Below are 15620 nucleotides of genomic sequence, written 5' to 3'. Positions count from 1 at the left end.
TATAGACACAAAATTCCTCAACAAAGGGAAGCAGTTGTGGCCCAATCATTCGGGCTCCTGTCTACCATATGGGAGGCCCTGGGTTCATGTCCTGGGGCCTCCTCATGAAGGCAGGCGCCTGCATGCTGCAGAGCTCTGCCCAACCCACAAGTGCCACAGAGAGTTGACTCAGCAAGGTGACCCAACAGAAAAGGGAGACAAGCAAAAACAGAGAAGAGCATGCAGTGAATGGACACAGAGAGCAGACAGCATGCAAAAAGCCACAAGGGGAGAGGGAAAATTTTAAAAAATTCCTTAACAATATAATAGCAAATAGAATCCAACATCACATTAAACAAATTATACACCATAATGAGGTTGGATTTATCTGAGTTATGCAAGGGTGATTCTACATTAAAAATCAATTAATGCAATACACTACATTAATATATTGCAGGAAAAAACATACATAATCATTTTCAATTGATGTAGAAAGACATTTACAAAATCCAGCACCAATTCTTGATTTAAAAAACTCTTAGAAAACTAGAAATACAAGGAGGTCTCCTCAGAATGATAAAGAACAAATATTAAAAATTCACAGCTAACATCTTTCTCAATGGTGAAAGACTGAAAGCTTTCCCTCTAAGGTCAGGAAAAAGTTAAGATTGCCTGCTATCACCTCTATTATTCAACAATTTGCTGGAAATTCTAGCCAGAGAAGTTAGGCAAGAAAAAGAAGCAAAAGGCATTCAAACTGGAAAGGAAGATAAAACTTTCCCTATGAGCAGATGACATAATCCTATATACGTAAAATCCTAAAAAATCCACAACAAAGCCTAAAACTGAATTCAGAAATGTTGTGGGGTATAAGATCAACACCCAAAAATCTGTAGTGTTTCTATTCAGTAGTACTGAATAATATGAAGAAGAAATCAACAAAAAAAATTCCATTCTTAAAAGCAACTAAAATAATCAAATACCCAAGAATAAATCTAAGCAAAGGTGTAAAGGACTTGTACACACACACAAAATGAATGAATATTGTTAAAAAAAATCAGAGACATGTATTGGAAGACTAAATATTGTTAAAAACATCAGTTCTTCCCAAAGTAATTTATAGATTCTTGGAGACCCCAATAAAAAATCCAACAAACTTATTTGCAAAACTTGAAAAGCCAATCATCAAATTTATATGGAAGGACATGGGGCCCTGAATATCTAAAGCCATCTTGAAAGGGAGGTTCAGAATTGTAGGATTCACACTTCCTTAAGTTAACTATAATTACAAAGCCATAGAATAAAAACAACATAATACTGGCAGAAGGATAGGTATATAGACCAATGGAATCGAATTAACAGTTCATAAATAAATTTCACATCTTTGGCCAACTAATTTTTGACAAGGGTGCCGAATCCCACCTTGGGAAAGAACAGTCCCTTCAACAAATGGTGCTGTGAAAACTGAATATCTATATACAAAAGAAAGAAAGTGAACCCTTACTTGTACGATATACAAAAACCCAAAATGGATCAAAGACCTAAATTAGGAACCAAACTATAAAACTCCTAGAAGAAAACATAGGGATGCATCTTCAGGTTGTTCTGTTAGGAAATATTTCTTAGGTTAGAAAAAAATATAAAAATGGGACTCCATCAAAAAAAATTTTTTTGGTCTTCAAAAACTTTATCATGAAAGTAAAAAGACAACTTACAGAATGGGAGAAAAGTATATGGAAATCACATATCTTATCAGGGTTGAATATCCAGGATACATAAAGAAATGCTACAATTCAACAACAAAATGACAAACAACCAATTTAAAAATGAGCAAAAATTTGAAAAGATATTTTTCCAAATAATATATACAAACAGCCACCAAGCACCTGAAAAGATGTTCATCATCACTGGCCATTAGGAAAATGCAAATCATAATCAAATTGAGATAGCATTTCACAACCACTAGAATGGCTCCAACTGAAAAATTGGAAAATTATGAGTGTTGGATGATATGTGAAGAAATGAGAAGTTTATTGTTGGTGGGAACATAAAATGGTATAGTTGCTATGGAAGACAGTTTGGTGTTTCCTCATAAATTTATTTATAGCATTACTTTATGGCCTAGCAACCCTATTTCTAAGTATATGCACAAAGGTATTTGTGGGGAACCGCCCAGAGCTACATGCATTTGCGGTCTCCAGCAACATGGCGGTTTTCATAAGTACGCCTACTCCACCCCTGTGCTTCCGCCTTCTTCTTCCCCCTTCCCCAGTTTCTCGGGCAAAAAGTGCCGCACCTGCACAACAAGATGTTGAAGCCATGACCAGCACTGAAGACTCACAACCTATAGCAAGTGGTGTAACAGCATTTTATTGCCGTATATGGAAGAGCCGCTTCATCAGCCTATCACCCCCTGCTAATACCCTCCCCTTAGTATATATTCTGATGCTCTACCCTCAATAAACAGAGACTTGATCAGAATCCTGTCTTGTCTCCGTTTCTCTCGCCTCGTGTCCCCCAATTCCCACTCCCTCTTTCAGGTGCCGGTTCATTTGACCTGCGGGCCAGGTCAATTGGCGCCCGAGTACAGGGACCTGAAAACGAGGGATCCAGTGAGGAACGCCGACAGACAGTCCAGCCAGACCAAGTGTAACGTCCAGAAATCAAAAAGGAGAATCAGAGAGTAATAAGAGGACGCTGCGAGGGAACCTGCCTCCCGGTTGCGAAGCCTCGGTAAGTGATCGGCGAATATGGGACAAGCAATGAGTGAGCACGAACTTTTTATTAAGAGCCTTGGAGAGGCGTTAAAGGCAAGAGGAATAAAGGTTAAATTTAAGGAGCTAATAGAATTCTTTAGATTTTTGAGAGAAGTCTGTCCATGGCTTCCTCAGGAAGGGACCATAAATGAAAGGTGGTGGAGTGGAGTTGGGGACGCTCTACAAGACTTTTATAAAACCTTTGGCCCTGAGAGAGTTCCCGTAACCGCTTTCTTCTACTGGAATGTTATCAATGACCTCTTCGAGATCTGCCACACCAATGTCTTGGCTGCACAAGTAGTTGCTAAAGGCAAGGAACTCCTAGTACAGGACAGGTCTAAATCCCCCCCGGCAAAAAGTCCTGCTAAATACCACCCCCCAGATTCAGACTCGGTGTCTATTAAAATAGATAGCGATGATGAGAGTGCCCCTTCCCCTTGCTCTAAGGGAAGAGCTGGCCCTAATCAGAGGAGGAGCGTTATTAGTAATCCAAACCCTAACGCCCCGTGTACGGATTCCGATAACTCCAACCCTGAGGCTGAAGAACGCTCTGTTGGTTTCCACCCACCCCCATATGCACTCCCCACTTCTGCCCCCGCTAGCCTAGACCCCAATGCAGATCTAAAGTTATGGCTCTCTCTTTTAAGAGAGAAAGGATCCACAATCTCAATGCGCAACACTGCAGCATCAGCTCAACTTAACCCCTCCTCTAAAAAATCCCCTAACTGCCAACTTCCACAAACCACCCCTTTTTTCATTCCCTGTTATCGAGAGGCCTGGGAGCCCTAATGAGGCTGGTGAGGGGAGCGAGGTTGCTGCTGAACCTGAGCCTGAGCGCATCTATAATCCTTTCCCTTTCAAAACCTTGAAGAAGCTTAAGTCCGCGGTCACCACCTATGGCCCTACTGCTCCATACACCCTCTCTCCGTTAGAGCACATTGCTGATGGGTGGCTCACCCCCCATGACTGGCACACCCTTGCCCGCTCTGCTCTCAGTGCAGGAGATTATCTCCTCTGGAAGTCAGAATATTGTGAGTTTTGCAAGGAAACTGCACAGCGGAATCTCAGGAGTGAGAATGGGTGGACTGAGGACATGCTTCTCAGCGCAGGAGATTTTAAGCAGAACTCAAATCAGTTGCATTATGATGCCGGACTTTTTGAACAAGTCCATGCCGCAGCCCTTAAGGCCTGGAAAAGACTGCCTACCAAGGGACCATCCCTTACCTCCTTAACTTCTATCCGTCAGGGCCCCGAGGAATTATTCTCTGACTTCATAAGTAGACTTTGCACCACCGCTGAGAGAATGTTTGGTGATGCAAATATTGATGCTGACTATGTAAAACAACTTGCCTTTGAAAATGCTAATGCAGCCTGCCAAGCGGCTATCCGGCCCTATAGAAAAAGGGAACATCTCTCTGGCTACATTAAGCTTTGCTCAGACATAGTCCCCACAAAGCAGCAGGGCCTGGCTATAGCTGCCGCCATAAGGGAGGCCACCTCTGAACAGGCCCAACCCTTCGCCGTGGCCTTGAGAGAAGTGCTTCCATCCCTGGTGCCCTGTGCACCTAGGGCCTGTTTCTCTTGAGGCAACCCTGGTCATCTAGCCAGAGATTGTCGTCCCCGCCCCGCTGCTAGCCAAAAGCCACCCCCCCTTCCCAACTCCTGCCCCCATTGCCACAGGGGCAGACAATGGGCTAATGAATGCAAATCAAGAACCGATTCTTCAGGTCGCCCACTCCCTCCTTATCAGGGAAACGGGAGGAGGGGCCAGCCCCAGGCCCCGACAAACAATCAGACTTATGGGGCAATCTGCTTTGTTCCCACGGCAATCTATTTCCGACCTCTGTAGAGCCACCTCAGGGAGCGCAGGATTGGACCTCTGTACCTCCTCCCACACAGCACTAACACCGCCTATGGGAGTTCAAGCCCTGCCTACAGGAGTGTTTGGCCCACTACCAAAAGGCACTTTTGGCCTCATCATTGGGCGAGGCAGCTCCCTTTTTAGTGGCCTCCACATTTCCCCTGGAGTTGTGGATAGTGATTTCACCGGAGAAATAAAAATTATGGCTTCTGCTCCAAAAAAGCATTATTTCCTTCCCTGCCAGACAGTGGGTCACTCAACTACTAATACTCCCCGTAATACCCACCAACAACACTGCCATTGATAGTGACCACAGGGATAGAGCATTCGGCTCCTCTGATGCATACTGGGTACACCCCATCACCACCCACAAACCTACTATGTCTCTTTGGCTTGACGGTAAACAATTCGAAGGCCTAATAGATACAGGGGCAGACGTTACCATCTTAAAAAAGGCTGATTGGCCATCCACCTGGCCCCTTTCTCCCTCCTTAACCAACTTACAGGGCATTGGGCAAAACCAAAACCCGGAAAGAAGTTCCAAGCTCTTGACTTGGAAAGATAGGGAGGGAAATCAAGGAACTATACAGCCCTATGTCCTCCAAGGGCTCCCTGTCAATCTGTGGGGATGAGACTTACTTGCCCAAATGGGACTCTGTATGGGTAGCCCCAATGATATAGTCACAGCTCAAATGCTTTCCCAGTGATTTAAGCCAGGAAAAGGCTTAGGAAAGCTTGAGACAGGCATTACTCAACCCATACCAGCCACAGGACACACCCACAAAAAAGGCCTGGGAAATTTAGCCTAGAGGTCGTTGATCTTCTTGTACCCCATGCAGACCAAATCACCTGGCTTTCAGATGAACCTGTATGGGTCGATCAATGGCCTTTATCCTCAGACAAGCTACAGGCTGCCCAGTGCTTAGTGCAGGAACAGCTAGCGGCAGGACATATTACAGAAAGTGACTCTCCCTGGAATACTCCTATTTTTGTCATTAAAAAGAAATCTGGAAAATGGCGATTATTGCAAGACTTAAGAGCAGTAAACAAAACAATGATACCTATGGGAGCCTTGCTGCCTGGTCTTCCAACCCCTATAGCCATCCCCTTTGGATATTATAAAATTATCATAGATCTAAAAGATTGTTTCTTTACTATCACATTACACCCGGCTAATCAAAAACACTTTGCACTTAGCCTCCCCTCTGTGAATTTCAAAGAACCTATGAGGAGATATCACTGGAAGGTTTTACCCCAAGGCATGACAAACAGCCCTACCTTATGTCAAAAATTTGTGGCTGCCACCATAAGAGAAGTAAGGGCAATGTGGAAAGACCTTTATGTTATTCACTACATGGATGACATTTTAATGGCTGGTGAAAAGGAACAAGATGTCCTCACATGTTACCATGATATGAAAACAGCCTTAAAGGCACACGGGCTTCAAATTGCCCCTGATAAAGTACAATTACAAGACCCTTATACCTACCTGGGGTTTCATATGGCAGGAAATAAAATAACCACCCAGAAGGCCAACCTCAGACTAGATAGACTAAAAACCCTAAATGACTTCCAAATGCTCTTAGGCAACATAAATTGGCTCCATCCCTACTTAAAATTAACCACAGGAGACTTAAAACCCCTATATAACATATTACAAGGAGACTCTAACCCCAACTCCCCTAGAAGTCTTACTCCGGAAGGACGCCAAGCCCTTAAAATAGTCGAGCAAGCTATACAATCACAATTTGTCACTACCATGGACTATAGCCAACCCTTGTTTTTTGTCATATGTAAAACTTCTCTCACTCCCACGGCAGTATTCTGGCAAACAGCCCCCATAATGTGGGTGCACTTACCCATGTCACCCGCTAAAGTAATTTATCCTTACTACCAAGCTGTCGCAGATATTGTCAGCCTAGGGAGAGAACAAAGCAAACGTTATTTTGGTAAGGAACCCGATACCATTATTCAGCCCTATACTAAGGAACAAATCAGCTGGCTGTTGCAGACAACTGACAGCTGGCCTATTGCTTGTGCATCTTATGCCGGGCAAATAGATAACCATTACCCCAATGATAAGCTACTACAATTTTTGAGTACGCATGACTTCATTTCCCCCTTCACCACTTCTCTCCAACCCATCACTGGAGCCCTATCAGTATTCACCGAAGGGTCCTCCTTGGGAATGGCTGCTTATGTCTTTAATAACAAAACTGTCCAGTTTCAAACCCACTCCAAATCTGCGCAGCTTACAGAGCTACAAGCTGTCATAGCTGTATTCTCTGCATTCCGAGATGCCTCTTTCAATCTCTTCACAGATAGCGCTTATATAGCTCAGTCAGTCCCTTTGCTTGAAACTGCCTCTCAAATAAAGAATGTCTCAGAAGCGACAACCTTATTTACTCAACTACAATCTCTTATTCAAAAAAGAAATCAACCCTTTTTATTGGTCACCTCAGAGCTCATTCCAATCTTCCCGGTCCCTTTACCCTAGGAAACCATTTGGCTGATCAGGTCACTCGGCTACTGTGCTATGTTAACCAGGGCATGCATGACAACTCGAATAACCTTAACAAAGCTGTTAAAGCCCACCAGTTACATCATATTAATGCACATACTTTAAGGCTTATGTTCAAAATTACCAGAGAACAGGCTTGTCAGATTGTTAAAGGATGCCCTTCCTGTGTAACCTTTTTACCTACCACCTCATTTAGGAGTGAATCCTCGAGGTCTCATACCCAATGCCCTCTGGCAAATGGACGTAACTCATATTCCTGAATTTGGTAATCTAAAATATGTGCATGTTACTGTTGATACCTTTAGTGGCTTTATTTTCACCACCCCACAAACAGGGGAAGCAGGAAAAAATGTTATTGCACATGTGTTAACTGCCATGTCAGTATTAGGAATCCCACAACAAATAAAAACAGATAATGGCCCCGGTTATACCAGTCACATGTTTGCCACCTTCTGCCAACATCTGGGCATAAAACACATCACAGGCATGCCATATAACCCCCAAGGCCAAGGTATAGTCAAAAGAGCGCATCTGTCTCTAAAAAACATCATAGAAAAAATAAAAAAGGGGGAGTGGTACCCCGTTAAAGGATCCCCCAAAAATCTATTATCCCACTCTCTCTTTATTCTAAATTTTTTAAGCTTAGATCAAACAAGACATTCGGTGGCTGACTGCTTCTGGCACCTTAATACCAGCACAAAACATGCCACAGTCCTATGGAAAGACCCAGTGGATAATACCTGGCATAGACCCGATCCCGTCCTAATATGGGGCAGAGGATCAGTTTGCATCTATTCCAAAGAACTAGATGCAGCCAAGTGGCTGCCAGAACAATTGGTAAAACAAATAGATAATAACAACCTATCCAGGGTAGAGAACTCTCCCTGAGATGAACTCTGCTTTCTTGCAGGAGAGCAACCAATGCTAAAACCCATGTGGCTGTACAGCCCCCTGGAATCCTTCTGTGACACTGGCACTCCGAGACTTTAGTACAACCTAAGAGTGTATTGGCCAACACTGCACACCACATCCACCAGTGCCAGCTGCTTGTGACTGAAGAGCCCATCCTTGCTACAACCCCCTCATGTTTCTCTCTCCCCTTCTTGCTTTCACCTCCCCAAACCTCCATTATGAAACCACAGTAAGAGAATGCGGTGCGTACCGCACCTTCCTCTGGCCCCCACACATTATAACCAAAATGGGAGCACCCTGACTGCTGGAGTGGTTCTCAAATACATATGAACCCTGTCAGGTTGAGGTAATGAACTAGATAGCCAATGACAGGCAACTGGGTGTGATCGGTTCCAAGGCAGAGCCACCTAAGACAGAGACACAGCCTTTCGCCACTGTTGCATTCTCCATGAGGGTAAGGCAATCCACCTAACCATTTGCACGCCCCGACCTAAGACAGGCACAGTTCCCCCCAAACTCAGGGTGCTTCATAAAATATAATAAAGAAGGGGGACCTGTGGGGAGCCGCCCGGAGCTATGTGCATTTGCGGTCTCCAGCAACATGGCGGTTTGCATAAGCACGCCTACTCCACCCCTGTGCTTCCGCCTTCTTCTTCCCCTTTCCCCAGTTTTTCGGGCAAAAAGTGTTGTACCTGCGCAACAAGATGTTGAAGCCATGACCAGCATTGAAGACTCACAACCTATAGCAAGTGGTGTAACAGCATTTTATTGCCATATATGGAAGAGCTGCTTCATCAGCCTATCACCCCCTGCTAATACCCTCCCCTTAGTATATATTCTGATGCTCTACCCTCAATAAACAGAGACTTGATCAGAATCCTGTCTTGTCTCCATTTCTCTCGCCTCTTGTCCCCCAATTCCCACTCCCTCTTTCAGGTGCCAGTTCGTTTGACCTGTGGGCCGAGTCAGGTATTGATAGAGGGACTCAAACATATTTTCACACTGATATTCATAGTGGCATTATTCACAGTCACGAAAAGACTGAAGCAACCCCACTGCCCATCAACCAATAAATGTATAAACAAAATATAGTATTTACCTACAATGGAATATTTTTCAGCTGTAAAAAGGAATGAAGTTTTGATGCATGCAAAAACAATGGCTGAATCTTGAAGACATCATTTTGATTGTAATAAGTCAGACACAAAGGGACAAATACAGGCATACCTTAGAAATGTTACAGATTTTGTTCGAGACCATCACAATATTGCAAGAAAGTGAGTTGCAGGATTTTCTTTGTTTCCCAGTGCATATAAAAGTTATATTTATAACATACTGTATTCCTGTAAGTGTTCAATAGTAATATATCTTTTAAAAAATGGGCGTATCTTAATTGAAAATGCCTTATTGCTAAAAAATTCAACTGTAATCTGAACCTTCAGTAAGTCATAATATTTTTGCTGATGGAGGGTCTTGCCTCAATGTTAATAGTTGCTGATTAATCTGGGTGGTTGCAGATGGTTGGGGTGGCTGAGGCAATTTCTTAAAATAAGACAGCAAAAAACTGCCACATTGACTATTCTTCTTTTCATAAAAAATTTCTTTGTACCATGTAATGCTGTTTGATAGCATTTTACACAAAGTAGAATTTCTTTGAAAATTGGAATCAATCCTCTTAAACACTGCATCTGTTTTTTTTTAACTAAATGTATGTGTCATGTACTAAATCCTTTGTTGTCCTCTCAGCAATGTTCACAGCACCTTTATCAGGAGAAAATTCATCTCAAGAAACCACTTGTTTTGCTCATCCATAAGAATAAATTCCTCATCTGTTAAGGTTTTATCATGACATTGCATGAGTTCAGTCATATATTTGGGTTCCACTTCTAGTTTTCTTGCTACTTTCACCACATCTGTTACTCCTACACTGGCCTTGAACCCCTCAAAGTACCCATGAGGCCCACGAGAGGTGGAATAAACTTCTTCCAAACTCCTGTTAATGTTGATATTTGACCTCCCATGAACCCCAAATGTATTTAATGATATCTAGAATGCTGAATCCTTTCCAGAAATTTCTATTTGTTTTAGTAGATTTCACAGAAGAGTCACTATGGCATCTACAGCCTTATGAAATGTATTTCTTAAATAGCTCCTGAAAGTCAAATTACACCTTGATCCATGGGTTGCAGAATGAATTTTTTGTTAGCAGGCATAAAAATAACATTAATCTCACTGTACATCACCATCAGAGCTCTTGGGTACATAGTCAATGAGCAATAATATTTTGAAAGAGATCTTTTTTTCTGAACAGTAGCTCTCAGCAGTGGGCTTAAAATATTCAGTAAACCATGTTGTAAACTGAGTACTGTCATCCAGGCTTTGTTTTTCCATTTATAGAGCACAGGTAGTGTGCATTTAAATAATTATTAAGGGACCTAGAATTTTTGGAATGATAAATGAGCATTGATTTTTAACTTGAATTCATGAGCATTAACCCTAAAAGGGAATCAGTTGGTCCTTAGAAGATTTGAAGCCAGGCATTGACTTCTTTCTAGCAATGAAAGCCCTAGACCCCATCTTCCAATAGAAAGTGTTTCATCCACATTTCAAATTTGTTGTTCAGTGGAACAATCTTTAACAATTGTCTTAGCTAGATCTTCTGGATCACTTGCTGCAGCTTCTACATTGGCATTGCTGGTACACATTGCATGTTTATGTTATGGAGATGGCTTCTTTCCTGAATCCTCATGAATCAACCTCTGCTAGCTTCCAACTTTTCTACTGCATTTCCCTCACCCTTCTCAGACTGCAGAGAATTGAAGAGAGTTAGTTTGAATTAGGTTTTGTCTTAAAGAAATGTCATTGCTGGTTTGATCTTCTATCCAGACCACTAAAATTTTCTCCATGTCAGCAACAATTCTGTTTCGTTTTATCATTCATGTGTTTAGTGAAACAGTACTTTAATTGCCTTTAAGAACTTTTCCTTGACATTCACAAAAGAATGGCTATTTCATGCAAGGGACCTAACTTTCAGCCTATCTTGGCTTTCGTCATGCCTTCCTCACTAGCTTAATTATTTCTAGCTTTTGATTTAAAGTGAGGGACATGCAACTCTTCCTTTCTTTGGAACACTTAGAGCCGCTATAGTGTTATGAGTTGATCTAATTTCAATATTGTGTCTCAGAGAATAGGGAGGCCAGAGAAGAGGGAAAGAGAGAGAGTGGCAGGTCAGTTCAGCATTCAGAACACACATAACTATGGATTAAGTTCACTGTCTTACATGGGTGTGGTGCATGGTGCCCCAAAACAATAGCAATAGTAACATCAAAGACCACTAATCAGAGATCACGATAACAGCTAAAATAATCAGGAAAAAGTTTGAAATATTACATGCATTACCACAATGTAACAAAGACACAAAATGAGGACATTCTTTTGAGAAAAAACAGTGCTGATAGACTTTCTCGAGGCAGGGTCACAAACTTCAATTTGTAAACAATTACAATTATCTGTGAAGCAGAATAAAGCTAAGTGCAATAAAATTAGGTATGCCTGTATTGTATGAGCTCACTATTATGAAATAATTAGACTAAGAAAATTCATAGAATCAGATACTAGAATATAGAATACCAGGGACCAGGGTAGGGGAAGGGAACAAGGAGTTAATGTTTCAATTGTATGGAGTTTCTATTTGGGATGATGGAAAAGTGTTGGTAATGGATGCTGGCAATTGTAACACATTATCGATGTAATTAACAACACTGAAATACATATTTGAATGTGGTTAAAAGGGGGAAATTTTAGGTTGTATATATGTTACTAGAATAAAAATAAAATAAAAATACTTAGAACTATACAACACAACAGTGAACATTAAAGTAAATCATGGACTATGATTAATAGTACAATTACAAAAACGTCCTTTCATCGATTGCAACAAATGTACCACATTAATGCAAGGCTTTAATAATATATGACTAGCAGAAGTTAGGTGCAGTGTTATAGGATATGCAAAGCAGGCCAGCTCTTAAAGGCTAAAAATATGCTTATTTGTGCAGTACTTAGCCCAGTCGAGTCTGTAAGAATTTGAGTTTGGCACCAGTAGTATTTTCAGTTAATGGTCCCAGCCTGCTGTTAAGATGTAAATAGCAAAGATTCCAGTACACAGAGGCTATCAGCTATTGTTTGCCCTTTATATAACAAGCAAATTATAGATTTTATCTCCTCTCTTAGCATATTAATTATATTTCTTTTAAAAATAGTTATATGTTTGCCCTAGAGTTTGCAATGTACATATGTAATTAATTTAAGTTAACCTTCAAATAACACTCTACTATTTCACATGTAGTACATGCACCTTGTAACAGAATAGTACCAATTCCTTCCTCCCATCCTGACTGGCACTGCTATATTCATTACACTTATCCATATCCTTTACTAATTCAGCAGATTGTTACTATATTACTTAAACAAAGTTATCTTTTTAACAGTTAAGAATAAGAAAAATAAAATATTTTACCATCATTTATTTTTTTTCTCCAGCACTCTTCTGTCTTTATGCAGTTTCTGTTGCATATAATTTTCTTTCCAATGGGAGGGCTTCTTTGAACATTTCTTGAAGGACAGAGGAATTGCTGATGAATTCCTTCAGTTTTTGTTTTTCTGGGAAAGTCTTAATTTAGGAGGAAAATTTTATTGCATATAGAATTCTAGATTGGTGTTTTTTTTCTTTCAGCATTTTAAATATTTCACTTCACTCTCTTTTTGCTTGCATGATTTTTGATGAGAAGACACCAATAATTCTTATCATTGTTACTCTATAGGTAGTGTGTTTTCCCCCTAGTTTCTTTCAAGATTTTCTCTTTATGTATGGGTTCCTGCAGGTTGATTATGATATGATAGGCTTATGTAAAGATTTTTGGGTTTTTTGCTTTTTGTTTTTTGATAATTAACCTGCTTGATACTCTCTGAGTTTCCTGGGTCTGTGGTTAGGTGTTTGTCATTAATTTTGGAAAGTACTCAGTCATTGCAACTTCAAATATTTCTTTGTACCATTCTCTCTTTCTTCTCATTCTGGTTTTCCAATTATGCATGTATTACAACTTTTGAAATTGCCCCACAGTTCTTGGGTAATTTTTTTTCCTTTCTCTTCCATTTTTATTCTTTTATTTTTTTCTTTGTATTTGAATTTGGAGGGTTTCTGCTGATATATCTTCAAGCTCACTGGTTCTTTTTTTAAAAATATTTTTTAATTTTTAAAAAGATACTTAAATTACACAGAATGCAACACAAAAAATATAAGGGATCACCATATGCCCCATTTCCCACACCTCCCACCCTTCCCCACATTAACAACCTCTTTCATTAGCATGGTACATTCAGTGCACTCAATGAACACAGTTAGTTGGAGCATGGCCACTATGCTTGGATTATAGTTTACATTGTAGTCTATACTCTATCCCACTGAATTCTGTAGGTTATGGCTAGATAGATAATGGCCTGTATCTGACATTGCAATGTCATTCAGGACAGTCCAAAGTCCCAAAAATGCCCCCATACTACACTTGTTTTTCCCTCTTCCTGCCTTCAGCACCTTCAGTGACCACTGTCTCCACATCAATGACACAATTTCTTCCATTGCTAGAATCACAGTAAGTCTATAGTTGAATGCACCAGTAAGTCCACTCTAGGCCATATTTTATTCCCCAATCCTGAGGATTCTGGGATGGCAATGCCCTATCCATCTCTAATTGAATGGGGACCTCTATCCCAGACAGCTGATGGATGGGACCCTCTTGCTTGCAGTTGTAGATTCTCTCAGGTCTTTGGTATGGTGGTTGTCCATCCTCACTCCTTGTTAGTTGTCCTGGGTGAATGCAATGAACTCAAGAGTAGATGTTGCAACTCTGTCATGACTCACGAACCAGCCAACACATGGACAGCCCAAAGATTCAAGTCTCTTGGATATACACCTACCAACTCCAGCACCAGCTATAGGTTCAAATAGAAAGGACAGAAGAGACATGTGTAGAGAAGTCACAATAGACACCACCTCTGTCACACTCAGGAGCACAAACTCCAAAATAGGGCCCACTGGCAAAGCACTGAACTCTGGAGCTATCTGCCATGATGTAGGACCTGGGTATAGTTAGAACCCTCAGGAGATCCACTATTTGGGGAAGTATCTACTTTGGCAGTCTATGAGATCCTGCTGAGATGTGCATAAGTATTACATCTGGGATACAGACCATGTTGAATTTCATCAAAAATGTATAAAAGTTTATGGTCTAGAATGTAGACCATAATATAAACTTTTGACCATGGTTAATGGCTATGTTTGAATATCTGTACATGAGTTGTAACAAAGTTACCATTCAGTGGCTTTTTTTCTCAGCCTTGTACAGTCTACTGATGAACCCACCAAATACATAATTCACTTCTGTTATGGCATTTTTTACTTCTGGCATTTATATTTGAATTGTTCATAGAGTTTCCATCTCTCTTTTGCATTATTCAATTTGATAATGAATTCATGTTGTCTAGGTTTTCCATTAGACATCTTAAAATATGAATCATACTTATTTTAAATTCCTATTCTGATAATTCCAAAAGTTGTGTCATATCTGAATCTGGTTCTGATGCTTGCTTTGTCTCTTTAGATTACATTTCTACTTGTCTTTTACCATGTATTGTAATTTTTGGTTGAAAGTCAGACATGTTGTATCAGATTGTAGTGACTGGGGTAAATAGGCCTTTATTGTGCTGTTTTAAATTAATCTGGGTAGGAGTTCAGGTGTGTTTAAGGATTGTTGTAGCTATGGGTTCCAAAGCTTCAAATTCCCCTACTAGCCTTGTTTTTGTCTTCACTATTGAATGTAAATAATCTTCCTCAAAGAGAGTCTATGTCCTGTAGATCTTTTAGGTATAATATACATTTATTATATTATAGTTCTGTCGTGGTGCTGGTAAGGTGAGGGAGGGGAAGCATTCTATAATCATCTAATTTCTCTCAGTTTGCTGGAGCTTTTCTCACAAATACCACAAATTGATCTTGTTTTAACAACAGGAATATATCATGTCATAGTTTCGAGGCTGGAAGAAATCCAAAAATAAACACATTGGCAAGGTTTGCTTTCTTCTTGAAATCTGTAGTATCCTTGTACTCACTGCTGACAATCCTTGGTTTTCTTTGGCTTATATCTCTGCCTTCCACCACATGGCAATATCCTTCACTTTTGTCTGCTCTTTGTTTTCACTGACTTTTAGCTTCTCTGCATGGTCTTCTCTAACTTCTAGCTTCTGGTTTCTTCTCTGTATAAAGGCTTCAGAAATATGGGTTAAGATCTTCTGTCATTCAGTTGTTGCTCACATTAAATAAAAATAACATATTCAAAAAGTCCAACTGATGATAGCTTGACATCCACAGGCATGCAGATTATGATGAAGAACCTGTCTCTTTTGGGTGCCTAATTCAACCTTGCACATGATTATACCTCAGTCTTTTGGTGGATCTGTGTCTTTCACATGTTTTTCTTAGCATGTTACCCTAATGGTGAGACAGGAAGGATAGAGTAGACTGAATTGGAAGAAA

This window comes from Dasypus novemcinctus, chromosome 5 (assembly GCF_030445035.2).
Source record: "Dasypus novemcinctus isolate mDasNov1 chromosome 5, mDasNov1.1.hap2, whole genome shotgun sequence".
Taxonomy (NCBI): Eukaryota; Metazoa; Chordata; class Mammalia; order Cingulata; family Dasypodidae; genus Dasypus; species Dasypus novemcinctus.
The sequence above is the reverse complement of the archived record's forward strand: the minus strand, read 5'-3'. Positions refer to the sequence as shown.